Raw genomic sequence first — 6058 nt, 5'->3', positions numbered from 1 at the left:
AAGCCTTGGATCGGGCTTAAGCGGGAGCTTAAACTCTGGACGAGTTTCACAGTGGGGAGTGCAAGTGGTAAGCCGAGCTTATCTGTGACTGGCTTAGGCCCGGTTTCACAGTATACGCTTAAGCCTTGGATCGGGCTTAAGCGGGAGCTTAAACTCTGGACGCGTTTCACAGTGGGGAGTGCAAGTGGTAAGCCGAGCTTATCTGTGACTGGCTTAAGCTGTATGAAACTGAGGTTTAAGCTAAGGATTCAGTTCAGATGGTAGAGCGCTTGCCTTCTTATAGCCCAACTTGGCAGGTTCGATCCTGTCTCAGTCCTGTGGTGAAGGTGCTCATATTCATAGTCAATGGGACGTAAAACCAATAACATTAAATAACTTATATTTCTGAATATATTTCGAGGCTCGTGAAATAATACAGTTTCCGTGTTCCGATATACAGTAAAAGAGACAAAAATATCGGTCGGTCACTTGCTTTCTTCGCTTACGCTGCGTGAACCATCAACGATAGACCCCAAGTGTAAGTGTACGAATTGTAGAGCATAGAAACCTCTATAAAAAGTCCGCGATGGTATATACCTATTTCCAACCGTTTGCCCTCTAGAAGCCATTTTATGCTATACTCAGCGGTAAAAAATATAACTCCTTAACATTAAATACATATTTCGATATTATTCTCCAATTCCTCATCGAAATAAATTGTTTGACCTCCTCCAGTATTTTATAAGGATTACAATAACCTTGTCAGGACATTATTTGCATGAATGGTTCAGAAGTTATGGCCATTTTAGACTGTAGTGGTAATACGTGTCAGCAGGACGGGCGAGTGACCTTTTTTAAACTTTGGTACTATTATTGGAATTACATTTTCCGTTCATTTTTCTAAATTATCTTGGCTGATAAACGATGTATAACCTACAAGTCAATCAATCATAGGCTACGGATGTAAACAAAGATGAGAATTGAATCATTGCGCATGCGCAAGCATTACCAACTTCGGAGATGGTCAGCTTAGTAAAGCTGCACATGGTCCCCCTACTGTGAAACTCGTAGTGTTTAAGCCAAAGAGTAAGCCTTGCTTAAGCGGCGTGCGTGGCTTACTAAAGCTTCGGCTTAAACTCAAACTGTGAAACCGGGCCTAAGAGTGCTGCAGCCTTTGTAAGGTAGACCCTTCAACGATGACGGGCACCATATGTTATAAGTACAATGTACCTTTAACAAAATAAGGAAACAAGATCTTGCACGGAGAAACTTTATTTTACCTGAAAATAAAATAATACATGGTAGTACACATTGCTATTTAAAATACTCACTATTCTTATCCAAGCTCTTGTTCCTCTACATCAAGACATCGATGTTGGCAAGACAGAAATCTGCTTCCAGTTTCTGGAGCCACGTCATGACGCTCATCCTCGTGTTTCGTCAACGATCCGAAGAGATGGAAATCACTGGAGGCCTGGTCGGTCGGTCATTGCTCAGCCCAGACTAGAGCTGTGTTCGTGTGTGTCTTTTGATTGGGGGGGGGGGGGTGCCGTGAGGCTCCGCCCCGCCTCACAGCCCGTGGTGACCTACCTGTTTGGACAAATGACCGACAAGCGCGTACTAACGCAGGAACATAGCCTAGTACAAGAGTACAGAATAACTTGAGGTGCAAAGGCTAGTCTTCTGCCAGCTACTTCCACCCCTCCGTAAAGGAGAAGTTATGAGAAACCTCCCTAAACCCACCAGGCAATCCCATATCTCCTTTCGGCACTGGTTACTCTGTCGCGGTCATACCAAGACATCCCCGACGATAGACCACTGCCGCTCAAGAGCCACTGTCACCCCGGGCACATGGCCGCCTGCAAGGCTTTCAAGGTGGAAAATGGAGAAGGTTATAAAATAAAGAAATTTTGACGCGCGGCCGAGAGAGAATAAATGAATAAAAAGTAGTCTTGCAAACGACCATGCGGATGGAGGGAGATGCGGAAGCTCTTCCCAAAGGAGCTATTTCGCATAAGGACGGACCGCATAGAGAATGTGGTGACGCACCATTGTTGTCACAGCGGTGTTGGTGGTGGTGAATATTGTTTTAAGAGGACGTAGAATTGGTCAATCATCATCCGATAACACTAATCAGGGGAGGGTGTGTAGAGGGGATCCGACAATTAGAAAATTGAAGGTATCCGCCAAAGAAAGACAAAGTCCGCTACGGGCATGAAAATGAAAGACTCCCTAGGCCGCGTTACGTAATACCGTCGGGGTCTGAAATGAACAAGAGTTGATCATCTGAGGTCTGATAGAACAGATGAAAGTGAGGAGCCTGGCACAAGCAATGCCAGGGCTCAGCTAAAGACCCCGTGGTCGCCAATCCACGCTCATAAGTTATGAGTCCCTGGAGCCCCAATTAGTCGCCTCTTAAGACAGGCAGGAGATATCGTGGGTGTTATTCTACTGCTTCCACCTACAAGGCAAGTTAAAGTACACTGACTGACAGAGCAAATGCAACACCAAGAAGGAGTGGTCAGAACTTTATGCCAATTGCAGGGTAGACTGACGTCACTGAGGTATGCTCATGATGTGAAATGCGCCGCTGTGCTGCGCACGTAGCGAACGATAAATGGGACACGGCGTTGGCGAATGGCCCACTTCGTACCGTGATTTCTCAGCCGACAGTCATTGTAGAACGTGTTGTCGTGTGCCACAGGACACGTGTATAGCTAAGAATGCCAGGCCGCCGTCAACGGAGGCATTTCCAGCAGACAGACGACTTTACGAGGGTTATGGTGATCGGGCTGAGAAGGGCAGGTTGGTCGCTTCGTCAAATTGTAGCCGATACCCATAGGGATGTGTCCACGGTGCAGCGCCTGTGGCGAAGATGGTTGGCGCAGGGACATGTGGCACGTGCGAGGGGTCCAGGCGCAGCCCGAGTGACGTCAGCACGCGAGGATCGGCGCATCCGCCGCCAAGCGGTGGCAGCCCCGCACGCCACGTCAACCGCCATTCTTCAGCATGTGCAAGACACCCTGACAAGGCTGTTCCAATATCGACCAGAACAATTTCCCGTCGATTGGTTGAAGGAGGCCTGTACTCCCGGCGTCCGCTCAGAAGACTACCATTGACTCCACAGCATAGACGTGCACGCCTGGCATGGTGCCGGGCTAGAGCGACTTGGATGAGGGAATGGCGGAACGTCGTGTTCTCAGATGAGTCACGCTTCTGTTCTGTCAGTGATAGTCACCGCAGACGAGTGTGGCGTCGGCGTGGAGAAAGGTCAAATCCGGCAGTAACTGTGGAGCGCCCTAACGCTAGACAACGCGGCATCATGGTTTGGGGCGCTATTGCGTATGATTCCACGTCACCTCTAGTGCGTATTCAAGGCACGTTAAATGCCCACCGCTACGTGCAGCATGTGCTGCGGCCGGTGGCACTCCCGTACCTTCAGGGGCTGCCCAATGCTCTGTTTCAGCAGGATAATGCTCGCCCACACACTTCTCGCATCTCCCAACATGCTCTACGAGGTGTACAGGTGCTTCCGTGGCCAGCGTACTCTCCGGATCTCTCACCAATCGAACACGTGTGGGATCTCATTGGACGCCGTTTGCAAACTCTGCCCCAGCCTCGTACGGACGACCAACTGTGGCAAATGGTTGACAGAGAATGGAGAACCATCCCTCAGGACACCATCCGCTCTCTTATTGACTCTGTACCTCGACGTGTTTCTGCGTGCATCGCCGCTCGCGGTGGTCCTACATCCTACTGAGTCGATGCCGTACGCATTGTGTAACCTGCATATCGGTTTGAAATAAACATCAATTATTCGTCCGTGCCGTCTCTGTTTTTTTCCCAACTTTCATCCCTTTCGAACCACTCCTTCTTGGTGTTGCATTTGCTCTGTCAGTCAGTGTATATTAAAGCTCCCACAATGTTTAAATCTGGTAGAAGAGAAATATCTCACATGGCGAGCATCACATCTGGACTAGCATTCATCTCTGGTCTTATGGAGGTAATTCCCGTAATATTAACGTTGTTACTGCTGATTGACTAGAAACTAACGAATAGTACAGGGCAAGGTATATTGCGGAAATCATATTAAGGAGGTTGTCAAGAAAGGCAACAAATTTCTCCACATGGTTATGAGAGTATTTAGAGCTTGTAGTAAGGATGTAAGGAGAGGGCATATCAGTCTCTGGTAAGACCCCAACTAAAGTATGGTTCCAGTGCATGAGATCCTCACCAGGACAAATTGATACAAGGATTGGAAATAAGTTAATTCAAAGGAAAGCAGCATGATTTGTTCTGGGTGCCTTCGAACAAAGGTGCATTGTTACGAAAATGTTACAAACTTTGAGCTGTGAAGATTTGGGATTAAGGAGACGAGATGCTCGACTGTGTTGTATGTTTCGAGCTGTCAGTGGAGAATTCGTGTGGAATGATATAAGTTGACGAATAAGCTTCAGTTGTGTTTTTAAAAGTAGGAAAGAAGTATGAATATGAAGTTGGAATTCAAGAGGAAATTGGGGCAAATATTCATTATTGGAAGAGGAGTTAGGCTTTGGAATAATTTACCAAGCGAGATGTTCAATAAAATTCCATATTCTTTGTAATTCTTTAAGAAAAGGCTAGCAAAACATCAGACAGGGAATCTGCCACTGGACGACTACCCTAAATGCAGATCAGTGGCGATTGATTGATTGATTGATTGATTGATTGATTGATTGATTGATTGATTGATTGATTGATTGATTGATTGATTGATTGATTGATTGATTGATTGATTGATTGATTGATTGATTGATTGATTGATTGATTGATTGATTGATTGATTGATTGATTGATTGATTGATTGATTGATTGATTGATTGATTGATTGATTGATCAGTGGCATATGCTGGGCTCAAGATGTGGGCTACCCCTAGACTTAAGTTACCCCTTTTCGATGGTTGGTTTAGTGAACGTCAAGCCTTCAGCGTTTTGAGATGCAGCCAATAGCCAACGGAGAAGCCTCTTATGTTGTGAAATCTGCTTCACAAGCCACTGACCTGGCCTCTCCTTCTGCCAGTTCTCAACCCCTGGTCAGTGGATATGGTACCCTAAGGTTTAGCAAATTAAAGTCCGGCTTTGTGGCTAAAAGGATAGAATCTTGCTTTTGTCCGATGGCACCGGATCAATTTTCAGAATCAACCACCTCATACTGTTAATTCCCCTGGCTTGGGGACTGGGTATTTATGACGTCTTCGCCATTCATTTTATCCTAATAAGGACACCACCAAGCGTACACAGATGCCATGCACCATTATTATTATTATTATTATTATTATTATTATTATTATTATTATTATTATTATTATTATTATTATTACTAAATACAAATGCTGAATTTTATAGCGGTTGTACCCATCGTTCACTGGTTTATTAGCTTCCTCGGGAGATCAGTGATGGTGTCTAACCTATGATCACGGGTTCGATTTCAACCAACAAAAGAGAACCTGAAAGATTGCATTTCATTTTAGCAGTTGTGCTTATAAAAATAAAACTATATCGCTCCTATAACAGCAGCCCTGCAGTGTCTTCCTACAAGGATGTAGAAGGAAACGGGAGTGAAATATCAGTACTCTATTATCTATATGATTAAGTCAGAAGTATGAGATGATGAAGTATATACGATGAGTAACACATGGTTGATATCAGTGGCGATTTGACGGACCGAAGCCTAGCACACCTATCCCGCCCCTTTCCCGGTCCAAGCTCCTATCCGATATACAGCAGCAAGCCGCTATGGGATGCGCAGAGGGGAGAGGGACGAGAGTCTGGGCTGCGATATCAGTCTCCGATGCTTAGCTTTCAGAAATACGTGCGACGTTTTTTCTCACTGCTTTCAAGTTTTGAAAATGGAACAATGTGTCAGATGCTCACATTATAATGTGCCTTGGACTTCCATCGTTTTCAATAATTGAGGTTTGGGCTTCACCGACAGCCATGTTAGCCCTCTGTATACGCCACTGCTGAAAACCGTAAAACTAGTTAGTGGGACGTAAAGTAAATAACATTATTAATATTAATTAATATCGGTGCGAAATTT

The sequence above is a fragment of the Anabrus simplex genome, chromosome 5, assembly GCF_040414725.1.
Source record: "Anabrus simplex isolate iqAnaSimp1 chromosome 5, ASM4041472v1, whole genome shotgun sequence".
In the NCBI taxonomy this organism is placed as follows: domain Eukaryota; kingdom Metazoa; phylum Arthropoda; class Insecta; order Orthoptera; family Tettigoniidae; genus Anabrus; species Anabrus simplex.
The sequence above is the reverse complement of the archived record's forward strand: the minus strand, read 5'-3'. Positions refer to the sequence as shown.